The sequence below is a fragment of the Bombyx mori genome, chromosome 19 (genome assembly GCF_030269925.1).
Source record: "Bombyx mori chromosome 19, ASM3026992v2".
Classification (NCBI taxonomy): domain Eukaryota; kingdom Metazoa; phylum Arthropoda; class Insecta; order Lepidoptera; family Bombycidae; genus Bombyx; species Bombyx mori.
In genome coordinates this window covers 10,824,362-10,845,624 of record NC_085125.1, presented here as the reverse complement: position 1 = coordinate 10,845,624, position 21,263 = coordinate 10,824,362, and the positions used below count along the sequence as shown (strand labels likewise).

Genomic DNA, 21,263 nt, shown 5'->3' with positions numbered 1-21,263 from the left:
TAAAAATTTTTCGGGTTTGATCTTTATTAGACGATGTTATTCCTTCACCGTGGAAGTCAATCGTGGACATTGGTTGAGTACGTATTTCATTAGAAAAATTGGTACCCGCCTGCGATTCGAACACCGGTGCATCGCTCAACACGAATGCACCGGACGTCTTATCCTTTAGGCCACGACGACTTCAACTATTCAAATAATATATTGTAACATTAAAATTTCGAAACCCTACGTGAGACAGAGCCGCATGTCAAACAACACTCTTATTCGTAATAATATGTTGAAGCGTTTTGCAACGTCGCAACTGACATGTTTAACACTCAATTCACGTATGTTTCTCAACGAGGTTATGTCTTTTCACTCACTAAAACCGGTATAATGTGTGTCTGGGCAAGACTCGCGTGTGTGGAGCTTAGTAGCCGGATCGTAAATCACTGTGCGCGCCGGTAATGCGTAGATAAGAGCTCTCTCATTTGTTTTACCATTTCCCCGGAGAAATTTCTTAGCGACGTTTACCACGCGATATGACGTAACGAGCAATTACTCCGGCTCTCGGCGTATTCATACGTTTTTGTAGACGCGTGAAGGTGACACATTCTCATAAAATATTCGACTCTTGTTTGTTTTGTTTTGTGACACAAACATACACAATACGTATATATATACACATATATTTAAGGGATTTTATGACCTGGTAGCTAAGACCTTTAAGCCATGTCTAATTTTAATTGATATTCTTATTTTTATGAAAAATGATAATATGAAGTGAAATTAAATGAAATGAGATGAAATATAATTCAGTAAAATGGTGGTCATTTACTGACATTTTTTCAGTGGACTAAAAAGGAGGATCCCGAGAAGTTAAGTCCAGCGGCTTTGTTCATTTTCCCACATTTGTGCACTTTCACAGATGTTAAACAGTTAATAAACCACCGTTATTACATATTTAAACCTGAAGAAACACTAAATAGACAAAATAAAACAAATCACACACTCGCGTTCTCGCCAAAAAGTCCACACACACACACGCACACACAATACATATGCGTATTATAAAAATAAATGTTTTATTTGTTTTTGACATGAATAAGAGAAGCTCATAATTGCGGGTCGCATAGAGGGCAAGCTCCCATGCATCAGCCCGCTGAGTTTCTCGCCGGATCTTCTCAGTGGGTCGCGATTCCGATCCGGTAGTAGATTCATTTGCGAAGCAGCTACTCTTGAGTTGTTAGGTCTCCTTCGGAGGCGCTCGGGCAGTTGTTGGCAAATCCCGCCCCTCTTGGCTGAGCCTTTGCTCGCCCACCTGTCCTGGTGAAACTGGAAAGGCTTTCGGGCCACCAGTACACTTTCAATCATAAAAAAAAAAAAGTGCAAGCTCGCCGTGGGCAGAACACCACCCAGATGGTGAGATCTAGTAAGAGAAGCACTTGGTGGTAGTCTGTACCATGCGGTCCATGCCACCCATGATCGAACACAGTGGAAGAACGTCACATGTGGTCGCGATCGTCAGCAGTGAGGGAACGATATAGAAGAAGAAATGTTTTATCTAAGTAAATATCGTTACGCATAGAACATGTTTGGCCATTAGAATTTAAACAAATAGTAAATGTTCCTAATGGAATATTTACTATTTGTTTATTTATTTATTTAATATGTAACCGGTAACACAAAAACAATCAGGTTTAATACATAACCATGTATCTGTGACTAACGGGCCATGTAGCTTGATTAAAGCCAATTATAGTATTCACGCGATTATACTGTCACGATTTACGGATTGCCTCTCCATTTATAGAGAGACGCCTCTTTCATTAGTCTACCGTGAATTGCTATACCATTTCCATGTTCGACGACTAATGTCGTGGATAATTTTAAGTCTCTGGTCTGGTAACATGATCGTTCTGCTTTGGAAATTTACTATTGTTATTATATATATTTATTAATCTAATATTAAAAAAAAAAATCTAATATTTAGAATGAAAGACATGGCCGCTGAGTTTCTTGCCAGTTCTTCTCAGGACGGAGGCTAGTTTTTTTGAATTGGCGGTTTCTTTTGACGTTCAACAAGTATGTACTTTCATTTGGGTTGATTTTTTTTATTTTATTTGATTTGATTAGATGGGTTGACGAGCTCATGGCCCAACTGATGTTAAATGGTTACCGGTTACTCATAGACATCAACAACGTCACCCACTTTGCGACATAAGTTCTAATATCTATTGAAGCACCCTCGAATTCAGTCCTCTTCGATTTCGCTTTCAATGATTTAAATGATAATGCGCTCTGTATAATGATTACAAATCGATGCCTCCAATGAACACTACTCTAACTCAAAATTTTGAAATAATCGTTTTGCACGCAAATCGCTTCACTATGTTAAGAGTATTACAATTAATCATTATTGATGGGGTTCGAAGCAAGAGTGAATCAGCTAGTTACACAAAATAACCATAAATATATCCGCAATAATAAAGATTTTATCAACTTATTTCGTTTAAACGCTCCTCCTGTAAATCTACGAATTTGGAGTTAGCGTAGTGTTCATTGGAGGCATCGAAATTATCATTCAACTTTGTTTAGCTTCTAATAATACCATTTATGTACAAAAATTACGAGCGCTTCGACGAAAACAATTCTGTTCCATTTTATTTCGAAGAATTTACTCAGCTCTGACGATAAAATACGACTAAATATCTCATCCTCCATGTTATTTCCAGACTTTTCTTTATACCGTAATAAGAAAGTTCTAGCTTTTATGTTATGGATAGGATAATAATGTCATTCTGTGTATTGGAATCCATTGTTTATCTACATAATAATTCTATTTGTCCAGCAATCTTTACAAATCAACTATGTTGTAACCCTCTGTCCGTAAGCGGATAATCTCTTACCTGATGCATTTAAAATAAAATTAGTCAGCGTAACAAAACCATTTTAGAATAAACCACAACTAAGATTAAAAATAACCAAAGAAAAACTAATTAATAGCCAGATTGCTAACAGATTAACTAATAAACTATTTTGCAAACACTTCTGCGAAAATATGACGTGGTTTGTTGTTCAATAAAAATTTTAGGGTAAAATGAGTCACCAATTTTTTTTTCTTGGTGAAATAACAACAAAACATAGTTCGACTAAAAATTAGGAAAAAAAAGATGCATCTATCTATCTATCAATCGTTTTATAATATGTTCTTCCGATCAGTTAAAGTGTAGTTTAACAATCGGTTGTACCAGGGCGACATAAACGCTAAGAACTAGCCGTCGAGTGAACGAAGGTCGTCGTAAGAACCAGTTTGGTGGGGTGCAAGGTGCTGCGGGCCAGGTTAAGTGCACTGCATTAACATCATCGCCCGCCCTTTCGTGTCTGCTTATCTTCTGGTCTAGGCAATTTAAATGGGCCTATTGAAGGCAATTTAAATGAGCCCATAGAATTGTTATGTGCCGCCAGCGCTTCTACACGTAAACAGTACAGTGTAATTGAAATTATTGCGGCTAAGATAATATTATCGATGATGTTTGCTGTTAAAACAAATAATAGTTAAAAAAAATATTACAAAATACGCTTTTATAGAAAATTCAACTAAAAAGTTGAAAATAAATTTTAATAAATTTGAATTAAAAATAGTGTAAGAAAAAATGATTTTACTGTAAAAAAAGCGTTTTTTGTTAGTTTTTTTTAAACTATTATTTATTTTTCATTTTTTAGTTGAATTTCAATTTTTTCAAATTTGTTTTAAATACATATTAAGTTGTCATCGGTCCTTAATAAGTATACCAAAAATTTGAGTTAATCCAACGTTTTGAAGGGAGTCAAAATCATGTTTAAAAATTGCGTTACATACTAACATACATACTTACGTATGAAGCTAATAAAAATCTGATAACGTTCAAACGTAACCTCTGAGAATAATAAATATCATTATGAACAATTTTCTGAAATGAATTCTAAAGTATTGAAGTTTCTTTTCACGTGTAGTCATTCGTATTACGTAGGACAGGTATTATGAAAACTCGACGATGCGGTCGGGACCGCTACTAAGATTTTTCCCCACAAATGTGTAAATTGGAATTCATTTTGTGGCTTTCGTTCGGCTTTTCGCCGGCCGACTTCAACGTTTATCGCTTCCAATATCGTTTCAAACAGCGTAACAAATACATTTTATACACACGCTTACTTACATCTCTTTATTCTCGATTCACGGGCTTATTTTTTTTTTGTGTGAAGCGAATTTATTTTGCGTTCTTTTTACGAAGTACAGAATATAAATAGAATGCTGTAAGTACAAACAAATATTTTTTTGTTTATTCAAAGTTATGTTGTGTTATTAAAAAAACATTGAAAAAATTTCAAAGTAGCAATATATCGTTTCAAACTGCGTAACAAATACATGTTATACACACGCTTACTTACATCTCTTTATTCGCGATTCACGGGCTTATTTTTCTTGTGTGAAGCGAATTTATTTTGCGTTCTTTTTACGAAGTACAGAACATAAATAGAATGCTGTAAGTACAAACAAATATTTTTGTATTTATTCAAAGTTATGTTGTGTTATTAAAAACATTTTGAAATTTTCAAAGTAGAAAATGAAACAAAAACTATTTGTGTTACAATCACTAAATAAAATAGAACGTTCGTGAAATATATTTACGACCGAAACACTAACAATATTCTATATTCAAAAGCTCCATTAACATTAAAACGTCACCTAATATTTAAGTTGCTCGAACCATTAACATCCCAAGTAACTTGGAAATAATATCAGTGATCTTCTTTGTTTAATTTAGCGGGACTACCGACCGAAATCTGGAGGCGCGAGGGTAGCTTCGGTTTCCATAACAACACGCGCCTGGTGGTTGTGGCCCCCCGCGCCCCGCACGGACCCCGCGCGCTATCGATCTCACCCCTCCCCGCTCACCGTCCCCTCCAAATCAAATTACAGGAGCGAGCGCCAGCAAGCGAGCGACTCTGCTTTGCCGCTAACCAAACTCGGCTTGCAACTTGACTCGACTCAAACAGACTCAGCTCCGTACTCAACGTGTCATCTCTGTATTGTCCTCATGGTATTTTAATTAACGCCTCTGTGCCTTCTATCTAGTATCTGAGTCGACTATTATCAAAGCCGGCAATGTGACTTTTGGACAATTATTGGTGAATCAGAAAAACGAATTATTGACTTTGTATTCCATTGGCAGTCACAAAACTCTTCTGAACGACATCTTAGATAAATAACAGGTTAAGTTAATACTTTATTTAATGTAGGTTTTGAACCGTATTCTTTGAAGGAGACGATTATATTCAAATCAATCTGTATCGCCATATCAATAACATTTTTTTGTCCAAATGCACCGATTGCCACCTTTGATAATAGACGACTCATCTAGCAAACTACACGTCACTTTATTCAATAATACTTTAAATTCAGTTTAACCATTTAATAATGTTGGCACCAATGTGTAAACTCTTACGTAATTAGGTCTTTTTTATTAACACACCTATTTAAAGTATACGAATTAACTTTAGTAGCTTTTTTTCCTGTTTTGATGTGAATGAATTAATAGATAAGGAATTTGATGTTATGGACCTTTCTGGGTATACATAGTTTCATAAATTGTACAGTAGTTAATTTGTTTGCCTATCTGTTTGTTCGTTTGTATATTTATTCGTTGGAGAAAAACAAAAAACAACTATTTTGCTGAAAGTTTTTATATATCTAATACAAAGTTAATACTTAACGCCGCATTTTCAAATCCCGCAAACAAATATAAATGTTCACAAGGAAATACACACTTAACACGTGTTCACGAAGGCCTTACACGACGTAGGAACAACTTTTTTGTAATTAAAATCGAAAAAGCAATTTTATAAGTTTGCGTAATTATCCGTCGTATTACAAATACGACGGATAATTACAAGATCGCACGTCTTGTTTCGGAAAACGACCGGTTTGATTGGCGACAATCGTTATACGATTCAATTGAGACTTATCATGTTTCACCCATGGATATAGTCCACTCAGTTTCTCACCGCATCTTCTTAGGTCGTCGCGGTTCAGCAAAGTTTTTTTTTTATTGCTTAGATGGGTGGACGAGCTCACAGCCCACCTGGTGTTAAGTGGTTACTGGAGCCCATAGACATCCATAACGTAAATGCGCCACCCACCTTGAGATATAAGTTCGAAGGTCTCAAGTATAGTTACAACGGCTGCCCCACCCTTCTAACCGAAATGCATTACTGCTTCACGGCAGAAATAGGCAGGGCGGTGGTACCTACCCGCGCGGACTCACAAGAGGTCCTGCCACCAGTAAAAAACTGTAGTAGTGCTAGTCTTACTAGGGCAGATGTTAGCAAAGTCTTCTAAATTTTGCTTCATGAGCTTGTGCACTAGTGTAGATGAAATCAGAAAACCAGCCCCTCGAGGCTACGGGCGCATAGGTAGACAAAAAAACCATAAACTCTTAAAGTGGGTGGCGGTATTCACGTTCTAATGACTATGGATGGTTAGCCATTGAATACACGTACAAGGCGGGCCTAGAGTTGATTCATCAATATAAGTAATAAATAAAATATACTCCAATATAAATTTGTTATTATTCCATTTAAGTAACTAGATAAGTAATGACTGAGACTTGTTAAATTTAATATCTTATACCTTTAAACGAGCAATTCTTGTATATTAATATAATCTGAATCTCGAAAACGGCTCCAACGATTTTCATAAAATTTAGTATACAGGGGATTTCGGGGGCGATAAATCGATCTAGCCTACGATTTATTTTCAGAAAATGTTATTTTACTCGTGTTTTCAATAATCCTCTTCCAGCGAATAATAATACTATTTTTAAAGACACAATAACACTAAAGGTATTTCAGCAGATGGTGTTGTTAAGACATCGGAAAAACGCAATTTATCAAAAAAAAAAAAAAAACGGTCATCGTCTAGTTATATTTATAAGAGAATAGTCTTTTGTTCGACGTACACATAAATCTGTTACAGCCAAATTAACTTGTAGAGAAGAAATTGGTTCGGTTGACAGTTTAATTTTTATGAAATCTAGAGCCGTAATACATTTAAAAATATTGATACGACAGGCCGTTTCGGGGGTCAGAATTGATTCGCAAGATTAACTAGGGTTGCGATAAAACTAAAACAAACCGGCGACCGATTTTATAGGGATCAGCAATAAAATCGATTATGGTATCGTACCGTTGATAGCTGTAAGCCGTAAGCCGGGGGGACCGCGACTCTCGGAAACGTTTTTAATGAGACCACGCCGAACCTCTGTGACTTAAATATTTCGCCCCATCTGATAACTCACAAAGACCGGTATTTGTTTTGAGTTTAATTTCGATTGAGCTTATGCAATATCGTACACCTTGGGACCCTGCATTGTGTACTTCGGATCGGCACGAGTAATCGCCACGAGACGGGAATCCGGCGTCTTATAAGATGCATCCAACCCAGGTTGACGTCACTCGCCTTATCGACACATGTGACGTGCTGCGTACCCAACGGCTTTAAAAACATAAATATATCTACTCTTAATTTATTTTGGTCCCGACGAATCTATGTTTTTAAAAATCAAATGAATTCTTAAGTCGCTTGAGGGGGGGAACAAAGAGAAATCTTTCCGAATTTTATTGCTATTTACAACCTCTCACGTTGGACTTCTACCGAATGGTATATTGAGGTAATCGGTAGGCATTTTGTGTGTCACGGTAAATTTGACATTAAATGATGGCTGCGTGTTGCGTGACAATAATGACGGTCGTTGGAAGATAGCCAGCCGGCGTTCTTACACTTGTACTCATATTCTCAACGAGTTTTATGTCGCTTCAATGTATTCTTTCGTTTGCTACAATCGTTTCATTGACTAATGACTTTATTTTATGGCTACGTGTATTCAGGAGAAATAATTTAGAGCGTTAGTCATCGCATAGCTGAGTCCGGAATAGCAGCGTTACCTAATGACACGATTGGAATTGGTTTCTTAGTTAAATTCACAAATTACCACCGACACTCGTTTTTATAATAACTAGAGGAGTCGAAATTCGACTATAATTAATTGGAATTGTATAATAAGTTTGTACACTATTATGATTATATTTTATACTTCTATAATCACAAATTTCGCCAAGGCGAAATAAAAAAATATTAATAAAGACAAACAGTATTTAATCTATTCTCAATTTGACCACAGACGTCAAGAACAAAAGTTTGACAATAAATAGTATGCATGCGTGTGTGCGTCAGATATATGGTATGTAGTGTGTGTAATGTTTTCTTTATTGATTTAATGTATCTTATACGCATTATTTAAAAAAAATATTAGCATTGTGCACTTCTTCTCTATATTCTCTATAAGTGTGGAAAATTTCATACTCCTCCGTCCGCGCTATTTTCGTAAAAAGGGATACAAAGTTTTTGCTTCACGTATTAATATATAGATAATAAAAGGCAATTTACATCTCCGGTCGCTTTAAATTTACAATTAATCTAAAATGTAATCTTTGTATCTGAAAAAATCAAAAGCAGTCATATACTCGTGAGGCCGAAAAGGTTTAATTAAATATAGTTAACTATTGAAATGGAAATCCATGAATCTAATAAGATAAAAAAAAATGGCAAACCTTTTTATCATAGCAACAAGGTTGTATTCGTTAAATCATTCCGAAACTGTTTGAACTATGTTACCGTTTTTTTTCACTGACAAAGTTGATCGTGTCCGCGATCTAATTTTAAGAGGTTATCATTGGTCACATTAGAGGCAATGTAAAGAGAAATATTAGAATTAAAACTAATGTATAATCCTTGTCAAAATAAAATCTAGCGAACCTATGTTGTAAATGAATCAGGAATAGTGTAAGCTACCTTTCGGTTCAATGCTTCCAGAGAATAGAATGAAAAAACAACAAAACAAACAAGCTAAAATATCATCGAATAGTCTACAAATATTTCCACAGCGGTACAAAAATATACTTCCGACATTTTGTAACTTCTAGTGTATTAAATCAGAATTGTAAACGACATTGGTGTTGCGCCAATGTTACTTTGTTTCCAACTCTCCAACTGGTTATTAACTACGTTATCAAAACATTACGGGCAGATTCTATGCGTTGTCGAATGTGTGTACTCCAAGAACCAGTTTAACTTATCATTTGTTTGTGAAAGTGACTAGTTTTAATGTTAATAAGTGTGTTTGTTGTAATAATGATATGGGAAACATGGATTTTAGAGCAGCCGACCACGTGTTTGTGATCGTTGAAGCGATAACGGGTGACCTTAAAGGTTCGAAGATCCGCGCGACTGCACGACCTGCGAATTGAATTACTTGTAATTTTATCTTATATATGTAAAAATGAATTGCTGTTCGTTAGTCTCGCTAAAACTCGAGAACGGCTGGACCGATTTCGCTAATTTTGATCTTGAATTATTTGTGGAAGTCCAGAGAAGGTTTAAAAGGTAGATAAATATGAAAATGCTCAGAATTAAATAAAAATAACAATTTTGTTTTTCCTTTGATGTCCCCCCCGTCGCCGCGTGGGACGGATACCTTTTATTTGTTGAATATAAATACTTTTAAGATTTGATTTTGATGTAAAAAAAATCATGACATTATTATTTATTGTCCGTGTTTAGATGAAAATAAGACGTTCGAAAAAAGAAGCGCGATGTTATGCCATAAAAGTGCCATCTTAGACGAATTTTAATCTAATTGCATTGACATTTCATAAATAAAACTTATTCATTCGAATTTATAGTAGACTATACCTACTTGACTAGGTATGTATATATTTAAAGTCAGATTTCGAATACAAATTTATAGAGTATTTTTATCTTGTGTTTCAATAAAAATAAAAAAAGCCTTCTCAGATTCCTCATGTAACCTTGTTTCTTTTTTTTTTATTTCAACAAGATTAGATATGGACATTTACAAAGTATAAACTTAATCTGAGATTGTTTGTTGTACGGTAATAATCATAAAAATGTCGTTATCATTTGATCGCGCTTATTTCAGATATAAAGCTGGTAAATAAATAGCTGTTATACACTACTTAGTGTAAAATAATATCAACAGGTAATTTGTCTTCGTACACGTGTGGTTTCGCAACAATCCTTCTAATCTCAACAGAACGCTTTCGTATGTCTTTAAGTGTCTTTAATATCAATTCACTAGGGAAACTGATACTTGAAGTTTTTTTTATTGCTTAGATGGGTGGACGAGCTCACAGCCCACCTGGTGTTACGTGGTTACTGGAGCCCATAGACATCTAGAACGTAAATGCGCCACCCACCTTGAGATATAAGTTCTAAGGTCTCAAGTATAGTTACAACGGCTGCCCCACCCTTCAAACCCAAATTCATTACTGCTTCACGGTAGAAATGGGCAGGGCGATGGTACCTCCTCGCGCGGATTCACAAGAGGTCCTACCACCAGTAAAGTAAAGTAAGTAATTATCTGTGAGGAGCCCTTATCAGTCTATCAGCCGTGGCCGCAATAATTCCATGGAACCAGCATACTGTTGTAGCAAACAGTATGTTCCGCGTCCGATGTAGAACAAAACCAATTTGTGTCCGTACGAGATGACGCGGTAGGTACGTGCGTGGAGTCGTTGAAGTGTTTATTAGCGACATGTACATACCTCGTATGTGTGCGGTCGAGCTATGTAGCAGTGAGAATCCATGTATGTCTAATCACTAGAGGGTTCATCATTGAATTTCCTGTTCTTTATCGGATAGAGATATAGTAAAAAAATTAAATAAGGCGCTTTAATAGTAAAGCGTACATTTTTTATTATTCTCGTGATCCTGTTGGGAATATCACGCGAAAGCAATGAATAACATTGTTGTGTTGTCATCGCTCTTAAAACGTTTGTATGTTTTCACGCTAATTATTGCATTTGTTGAAAATCATTCTTTTATTATCCTATCTATGAGTATACGTTACCTTAATTCTTATTTGATAGAAGGTCATTACGAGCACACAGATCCACACCACCGTCTTGCCTATCTCTGCCGCGAATCTATTTAGTCCGGTATGAATAGGAAAACAGTTATTTAACAAAATCGACACATCGACACATATTACTGGTGGTAGGACCTCTTGTGAGTCCGCGCGGGTAGGTACCACCACCCTGCCTATTTCTGCCGTAAAGCAGTAATGCGTTTCGGTTTGAAGGGTATGGCAGCCGTTGTAACTATATTGAGACCTTAGAACTTATATCTCAAGGTGGGTGGCGCATTTACGTGGTAGATGGCTATGGGCTCCAATAACCACTTAACACCAAGTGGGCTGTGAGCTCGTCCACCCATCTAAGCAATAAAAAATAATTAAAAAATCTCTAGATGTGTGATGATTCATGAAGTTCATCTATACGTTCACTCCGGCTATACAACGGGGAAATAAACGCTGTGTTTACAGTTATACATTTTCCCACGCGTCCGACAATCATCAGCTAACGTAACTAAACAGCTGCACGGAATACGTGTCATAAAAAAAAAAACTAAATATCCACTCGCATAAACAAGATTAACATGAAGTGAATCCCTGATAACTCAAGTTCGGTTAACGGCGGGGACCGTCTCGCGTTCAGTGTGCTTAGTGCGAGTTTCTTAACGCTCTCGATAGCGTAAAAGTTAACTCTATTTTGTATGCAGTTAGAACAGCGCCCCTAGCGGCAAACGTACGCAAACGATCCCATTCCATACAAATATGAGCTATCTTTTACGCTACCCACAGACACAGCCCACTGAGTTTCTCGCCGGATCTTCTCAGTGGGTCGCGTTTCCGATCCGGTGGTAGGACTGGTGGTAGGACCTCTTGGGAGTCCGCACGGGTAGGTACCACCACCCCGCCTATTTCCGCCGTAAAGCACTAATGCGTTTCGGTTCGAAGGGTGGGGTAGCCGTTGTAACTATACTGAGACCTTAGAACTTATATCTCAAGGTGGGTGGCGCATTTACGTTGTAGATGTCTATGGGCTCCAGTAACCACTTAACACCAGGTGGGCTGTGAGCTCGTCCACCCATCTAAGCAATAAAAAAAAAAAAAAAAAAGATTCTGTGAAGCACTGCTCTTGCTAGGGTCAGTGTTAGCAACACTCCGGTTTGAGCCGCGCGAGCTCACCTACAAACGTTAGGGAGAAGCTGATATAGCCTCTCAAGGCTATCAGAATAGGTAGAAAAAAAATATTACGGTATCGACAACGTTAAAAAACTCGCACTAAGCATATTGAACTTAAGTCTGAAATTACATTTCATTGAAAGTGTATTCAAGCTCAGAGGCAAAAAAATACTTTTTATATTATATCAAAAGAAAGATCAAAAGTGCGAATGTTATGAGCATACCGCGAACTCGGCGCGAGTGGGGGCAGAGGGGACCACGAGGGATTTTTATCGAGTCCCGTATTTATGTTATGAGTTTACTTATACGATATGGCTGCTTGCGTTTCGTATATTGTAATCCTACTCCAATACGTGAATTCGGATAGGTAACTCGTTTTATGATCCTTTTCAAGCGTTATTACACTTTATTTAATCCTTCAGTTTTAATAAAATAAATTGATTCATTTTATCTGCGAGTTATCTAGCTATCTATATTTAGGCTTACGAAAAATAAAATATGAGATAAATGACAACAACGATCGATTGTATTCGCCAAGATTGATTGTGTTGTAAAAACATTGAAATCGACGAGGACATAAATAGATATTTACGTTCGACAAAAGTTTTTGTGACATTCCTCTCGTGTACAATACAAATGATTCGGGTTTTTTTTTTTAAATCGTTACGCTTTTATTTTCTTGTAATAACCAAAACTAAACGGTAAGCGATATTCGCAATTTTACAAGATTAAAAATGCGAAAGTATGCGAGCGCGCGTGCAATTACTACTTGGTACGTACGTGCTTGGTATTTTTTAGTTGTTCGAAATTATCATAAGGGGAATTGTAACGTATAAAACGTCGTGTTTTTTTTTAATGTTGAACTACAGAAGTATCGAGCGGTTTAACATTGTGCCTTAGCACGCGAACTTATTACCGAAGCGATCATCAGCTGCAGTTACTAGGACCTCTTGTGAGTCCGCACGGGTAGGTACCACCACCTCTCCTATTTCTACCGTGAAGCAGCTAATGCGTTTCGGTTTGAATGGTAGGGTAAACGTTGCCGTTGTAACTGTACTGGGACCTTAGAACTTATATCTCAAGGTGGGTGGCGCATTTACGTTGTAGATGTCTATAGGCTCCAGTAACCAGTTAGCACCAGCTGGGCTGTGAGCTCGTGATGCCCATTTAAGCAATAATAAAAAAAAAGATTTACATTTGCCGAATATTACTCGTACACTACTCCGGTACGTTTGACATTTAATATTGTCGTTAAATATTTTTAACACTTTGCTGTATCACGATATTGTTGTATCTACTAATTATGTATACGTTTTTTTTAGTGAGCTTAATGCGCTTTGTTGATCGCTCTCGACTCTATATTCGAATTTTGAACAACGAATTGTAATTCGAATTTCATTTATAATAAATTATTTTACAAACGGATTGCAGGATTATGTTTTCTAACATAAGTACTGTTTCCTATCCCGATTTGTCATTCCCGAATAAATATTAATAGGGAATGTTGAAATCAAACCCAGAGCTCAGTTTTAAAAACAAGTTAAACTATAAAACAACTCAACTACCGTGTGATGTGATAACCCCATTTAGTATCGAGGGAAAAGCGTAATAAGAACCAGAAATGAATGGCACAAACACGAACTCGTTATGTGCTTGTATTTTTTTTATATTTTAGAGAATTATCCCGGCACACGGAGCTTGACGAAGCGTTTCACAGAAAATAAATGTGTTGAGTGAAGTCTCTGTATTGTGGGGAGCGGCGGCGCGGCGCAGGGTACCGACGAAAGCTGTTCGCTCTATTGTCCAAATTGTTTGGGGCGTTAATAATTCGTCACACGCCTCACTTCGTCCGCTGTTATTTTCGTGGGCAATTTTTAATCTCAAAATTCAAGGATCATCATTTTTAGGATCGGTTTTAAAAGCAATTCAAGTTCTACAGGCTTTAATCTAGATGTTAGGTTTGTTAGAATATTATTTGTGCATACTTAAAAATGTTTTGTTTTTCCTATCTAAGCTCTAAGCCTTGAGAGGAGGCTATTTCAGCGTAACCTTAACTAGTAGGTGAGCTCGCGGGGCTCAAACTTGACGACGTTGCTAACACGAACCCTAGCAAGAGCCGTGCTTCGCAGAATCTACCACCGGATCAGAAAAGCGACCCATTGAGAAGATCCGGCGAGAAACTCAGTGGGCTGGTTTTGTGTTAAAATTTGTAACTTTAATAATCCGATTCTAGATTAAAACAATTATAATTCAATGCGCTCTATTCGATCGGCGTCGGCACTGTTTGAGCCAAATATTAAGTTCTGTAACGATATATCTGCAGTGTAAAATTTATGCAACAATCTCATCGTGCCAGCCGATAGATTGGGGTGTCGGCGATAACACGATATTGACACCGCGCCATCAATCACTCTGGAGCGAGTGGACCGATCGAGTGTATATGGTATGGGTGTCATGTTGCAGCTGTGGTTATCGCTTACAAATTGCTGTCGATCCAGAGATTAACGCTTCATTTCGTAGAGTACGTTTTGCGGTTCGAAACGTATCGAACGGTCCGCGTGACACACACAAATTCGTAGTTTGATCAACGAACACATTCGCCAAACGATGCGGACGCGACACGAAGGTAATTTTATATCCGTTAACACAAAACAATCGTTCACAAACTTAAGTATTACGAAACGCGATAAACTTGCATTGCGCAAAGGCGATACGTCGCGAGATATGAATCGAAGCGAGGACAGGTTTTATTGTGACGATTTACGATGTGAGGATTTTGGGTTTAAAACGAATTCACGTCGATTACAGTATCCGGTATCCCTTACTTACGTTCCATTGTGTGTTGTCAGTTTAGCCGAGTATAAGTTCGGCTCCATCCGGCGTATATAAAGGGCGTCACACACGGCGAAGATACTATAATATTTTGCCCTAGACACGTCCTTACGGATTCATCAGATCCGATAACCTTTGCATTACACTAGGAGCAGGCTTAGGGACCTCGGTAACGGTACTCGTGGAACTCGACAAAGAGCTCGATGTGCAACCTAACCCATATATCAGTCCGCTGAGTTTCTCGGCGGTCGCGATTCCGATCCGGTAGTAGATTCATTCGCAAAGCAACTTCTCTTGAGTTGTTAGGTCTCCTTCGGAGGCGCTCGGGCAGCTGTTAGGAAATCTTTGCTCGCCCACATATCCTGGTGAAACTGGTAAGGCCTCAGGTTCACCAGTAATCCTTCAATCATAAAACAAAAAAACCTATAATATTTTATCTTAACATACAATATCGCTCGGTAAACATTTCGTATGAACTATTCACACATGGTTAAGATCACATATATTTGATAGTTCATACAAAATGTAAAATGCGAGCGATATTGTATCTATACTAATATTATAAAGCTGAAGAGTTTGTTTGTTTGAACGCGCTAATCTCAGGAACTGCTGGTCCGATTTGATGAAAATTCTTTTAGTGTTAGATAGCCCATTTATTCAGGAAGGCTATATAACATTACGGTAGGACCAATACAAGTGTAGCGCCAATAAAGAATTTTTCAAAATATTTTCACTTTCTACGTAAATGAAGTGGGGGGTAAAATTTAGCGTTATGCCAAAGTAACTATTCCAGTCGCGGGCAAAAGCTAGTGTTAAGATAAAATAGTTTCTTCGCCGTGTGTGGACGCCCTTTAGGTTGTTTCTCGGAAAGCCAACAGGCGTCAGTCCCTAGTGCTCTTTCTCGCTGTCTGCCTCATCGGGCCAAGATTACAATGTCAATAGTTTCGGCCATTGAAGCTCCCGGCTGGCTGGGAACGTGCGTCTTTTTTAAACAAACCTCCCAGGAGTAAGGAGCGTGTACCAATTTACTAGTTAATGACTACGCCGGAATAATTTCTCATTTCCTTTTGATGTTATTTTCGGAATTATTTTTATTTTCATTTATTATTATGTTTGTTTCGTTTTGTATGTATGGAAACATTGGTGGATAAATAATTTATGTTTATTAATAGCGTGAACGATAAAACATAATTATAATAGATTCCGGGTATAGGTAATGCGGTTTATATTATAATGAACACAGATAAAGGTTTATGAGGAATATTTAGAGATCATAAAAATGTTTTTGTTTAAACTATTTTATGTTAAAATTATACAATTCACTAAAATACGAGGTATGCCCAGCATTTTTTGTCAAAAAAAAAAGTTTAATATCATAATTTCGATGCTAAATTGCTAATATGGTACATTTTCAACGCACAAAGTTTATTTTTATCTAAAATTCCTTCTAAAAACTTTATTTTAAAACTAAATAAATTATGTTATTCTTTTAAGATACACAGTAAAGATACGAACAGTAATAAAAAAAAAGCAATTGTAAAACTGTATACAAAAATATTATAAATATAAAAATGTAATCAAACAATTTTAAATCTGTTCGTAAATGTCTTAGTAATTCCGTTTAAAATAAACAAAACGTGGCGTCGACTCAGTGCTTATTTACATAAACCACCAAAGAATTTCCAAGAAACAGTAACTAACTAAACTACACGTTAGCCGTCTCTCAATTTTGATTATATTTAGATGCAAACCATTTGGATAATATATCCGTGCTTAATATATAAGTGCTTTTATTAAGTTTATAACTACTAACTCTATAAAATCATAATTATATGTAGTGCATTATTCTCTGTACATAATCTTTATTATAATATGTAAGTTTATAGTAACATTAATTTTGTGTTAGTCCCGGGCACCATTATTATTGCCAAAATTGGATACTTTTCATAATATAAAGTGTGTTTAAATAGCTCCACAATGTTCCATGTGTAGCCATAACACGACACTGGCAGAAATTGCTGCAAGTATCGGCAGATTGCCATTTAAAAAAAAAAAATAGGTATATATATATTCGTACCCGACGAACGTTGTAACAGATCATAAAACGCTTTGTAATTATCCGTTTGCTTTAAAGAAAATGTATTACACAAATAAACTTTACGATTTCGATGTTTGAACATAACTTTTTATTGCCTCACATGGTTTTCTCGAGGCGTGTAGAGGAAAAAATCATTTTATTACCACCTACCGCGCGCTCCTAACATATGCGGTCGCCTCATATAATATAAAAGTTACCACTGTTTACTAAGTAACTGAAGTACATTAACACGTTGACTGCCGTGTAGGTCACCGGTGTCCTACGCGGCGCACTGAAGTAATTATATCGATTTCTCTCTTCCTTCTTATTAAGGCGCCGGGATATCTAGCAGACTATGGGAAAGCCGAATGCGAAGATACTAAGTATAAATCTATTTCTAAGAGACTAAAACATTAACAAACAAAAAAGGCAAAGTTACGCAATCCAGGCACTTAGTAACATCGATATAATTACTTCAGTGCGTGCGTGGGCACCGGTGACCTACATGGGAATCAATGTGTTAAGAGCTTAAATATACTGTTGATCTATCATCGTAGCGTTTATAATAGACAAGCGGACAGTAATAACAAAACACTTTGAAAAATAGACTTATATAATTTAAATTAAATTAAATTTGAACTTTTATATGTTTGAGAATATGTAAATGTAAAAAGAAGACTGAAGTCAAACAAAAAAACCTCGCTTTAGTTTTTACCAAGCTGTTTTAAAATTTTGAACTTATATTCTGTTACTGATCTATTACTGATACTGATCTATTACTGATATTGGTCCGAGTATTAGGCAAAACTAAAATCATTTCGTAACCATCAGTCGTTGTATTATGTACAAATTTGATTTTCCGTGTGTTCGATCCGTTATTAGTGAAAATTGCGTTAAATGTTCTTTTACATAATAAAAATATAAGATGTAAAGATATTATTTACAGATTATTAAAAGTTAATAAACGAAATATTGTCTAATAATTCTCACACTACACGTTCGGCTTCATTAATCATAGCCTCTGATGTCATATGTGAGTAATCGTTGTGTATTAGTGTATGATCTATGGATTGCTTGAATTGCAAGCGTTTTGGCCTGAAATGACATAACACACAGCAGTTTCGTGAAGTTTACGCGCTAAATTCGATTTTACAAGCATCCATCCGGTTTCCTACGTTTTTTTAAATTCATTCAGTCTAGCTTTCAACGGCATCTCGTGTTTTCTATTCACGAATATTCGAGTGATATAATAGGTTGGGGAAAAGTCTTTTCGCATTTTAGTATATATATGAACTTGTAATAAAATCTCTTTGGCTATACTACTTGTATCTGGCTGGTTTAGGTATCATTAAAAGTTTAAATTTTAAAGAAGATAATTCCAAATTCAAATTAGGAAAATGTCTGATTTTATTGATTTTTCGTACTGTCAAGATGAGTGAATCCAATGAAGAAATTCGATACATTTTAAAATTTTATTACAAAAAAGGTAAAAATGCAACGCATGCCGCGAAAAAGTTTTGCGATGTTTATCGACCTAGTGCAGTGTCTGTGAGAGTAACACAAATTTGGTTTAAGCGTTTTCAATCCGGAAATTTTGATATCAAAGATGGACGTCGCTCTTGTCGTTCTATTACGAATAAAATGGATGCCATTTTTGAAAAAGTGGAGCAAGATCGGCATATCAGTAGTTACGACGTAGCTGAAGAAATGGGAATTGACCACAAAACAGTATTGGCGCATTTGTAAAAAACTGGGTACACAAACAAGCTCGATATTTGGGTAGCTCACGAGCTCACTGAAAGAAACCTAATGAACCGTGTACTCATTTGTGATTCTTTATTACGACGTAATGAAACCGAACCATTTTTGAAGAAGCTGAGAACTGGTGATGAAAAGTGCATCACGTACGACAAGAACGTGCGAAAAAGGTCGTGGTCAAAGGCCGGTCAGGCTTCACAGACTGTGACGAAATCCGGGTTAACTCGCAATAAGGTGATGCCGTGCGTGTAGTGGGATTGGAAGGGATTCATTATGAGCTGCTACCACCAGGTAGGACCTTCCATACTGAACTCTACTGCGAACAACTGATGAGATTAAAGCAAGAAGTTGAGAGAAAACGACCGGAATTAATCAACAAAAGGGGTGTGGTTTTTCATCATGATAACGCTAGACCTCACACATATTTAGGCACTCAGCAAAAAATAAGAGGGCTTGGCTGGGAGGTGTTAATGCATCCGTCGTATAGTCCTGACCTTGCACCTTCAGATTTCCACCTGTTTCGGTCTCTTCAGAATTCTTTAGGCAGTGTCAGGTTAACATCACGGGAGTACTGCCAAAACCAATTATCGCGGTATTTTGATCAGAAGCCCCAAAATTTCTAGAGCAATGGGATCATGTAACAAGATGGTAAAAAGTTATCGAACAAAATGGTACCTACATACTATAGTTAAATGTAAATAAACTATATTAAAAAAGGAAGTGATTTTTTTTAAAAATGCGAAGAAACTTTTCCCCCAACCTATTACAATGACATGGAATATTCTAAAAGTGGTTAAACAATTATAAAATACTTAATTGCGATTTCTGTATAATAATATTAAGAAAACAACATTTAAAGCCTTTATTTTTCACAAATCATTTTACACAATATTCTTGAATTAAATAAAACTGAACTCGTCTTTTTTCTCAATGGCAGAGTTCAGTTAATATATAAAAGAAAAATCCCTTTATAATAAAAAAATGTTTTTAAACAAATTACATAAAAAAGGGATTTTCTTTGCATATATTTTAAAAGACATAATACAGTATGCAACGTTTTGTCATAAATAGTTCGGCATAGACTGATCGGCATTCCAATTAGGTAGGTAAGTATAATATGCGAATGCGTAACTAAGTTCAATTTCAGTATAGATAAACCTCCAATTTTATTACCAATCATTAGTGCTGGAGTATTGAAAGACGTTACCTTGCACGAGTTTGTGGTTACCGTTGTTTTTAAATTAGCATCTCGGAAACCGCAAGTACATCGTCAGCATTACCGCGAACACAAAGTATGTACACGTTAGTGTTTGTCTGTGATTTTACACTTTGCTCTTACACTTAGTGAAGCGTGAAATGATTGTTGCCGCTGCTTGTACAGAAACATCACGATTCGAATTCCGTGCCTGACTGTCCGCGCGCCCGCCGTTTTGGTCGGAGTCAGTATACGTGCGGCGCGCGATTGCGACGCGCGTTTATTTCGTGTTCGCTTTTTATCGCGTCGCTGTTCTGCACTGCATTGTGTGTGTCGTGCGACTGCAAAATTCTTGTTTCGAATGTGCTGTGTATGCTGATGGTTCCTTTGTCTCTCCGTAGGTGTGCGGAGAAGCCCGATTCTTGTGCGGGAATCGTTACCGGGATGCCTGTGTGTCTAGTGATGGTGCATTGAAGTCGTGCCGGTACGTACGCATAGTGTCAGTGTTAACTATAGTGCCCGTATAGTGCTTTATCGGATTGTGTCTCTTTTGGATTGCCATCGCGAATCATCACTAGATCTACTTGGGAACGGTGAGATAATTTCGTTTTTATCTAATGTAATTATTATTAGCGTTCATAAAAATTGTTATATTTAAACGTTATGTTTAAATTTAGATAATATAAATTAGCATATTGTTTAGATTGGTATTTAAGTGTTAATGTTCATCTGTGAGTAGCTCATAAATATGTAAACATCTTTATCTTGTCTACAGTTAATTAAGCGTTTTAATAGACAGATTTTATCAGATTAGTTATAACATACAAAATAAGAGTAGATACTTTTATTTAAAATGGCACGACAAGATAGTTGAAATGCGGAATACCTATACAAAAACGTTTCTAATTAACACATCGATAAACCCAGACTAGCGATATTGCCATAGATTTGACTTAATGGATTCTAGCGGCTTGATTTATTGTGTACATAGTCTTTCATTAGATGAATTATTGTGTCATTAAACTGAAACATATAAATATTAATCGCATATTTATAATGACAATATTAAATGATGTATTGCTCTAGCTTTAAAAGTATCTAAAAAGGTTTTGATATCTTAACTTTATTACAACTTGTTCTATTAATATCCTGCCTGTACTTTTTTTCTTATTGCCTCAGTAGGCACATGATCACGCGGCCCACTTGTTTTAGAGTCAGGAGCAGTCTTTGCCTGTCGTAGAATAAAATTTTGATAGAAACATAAATTTTCAATGTT

General features: G+C 36.5%; 1 protein-coding gene across 6 annotated transcripts in view; it reads left to right on the top strand.

Moving 5' to 3' along the window:
- The window catches only part of LOC101738242 (zinc finger protein 608), a 141,120-nt gene that overhangs the window by 6,650 nt on the left and 113,207 nt on the right, over window positions 1–21,263 (top strand). For 3 of the 6 annotated variants that reach the window (XM_012694263.4, XM_012694259.4, XM_004922449.5), the window contains exon 2: window positions 20,389–20,580. The exons of 2 other annotated variants lie outside the window; for them this stretch is intronic. The gene's annotated coding sequence lies outside the window, so the exon portion shown is untranslated. The remainder of the gene's footprint in view (window positions 1–20,388; window positions 20,581–21,263) is intronic. One more of the 6 variants, XM_038017811.2, reaches the window with a different exon arrangement.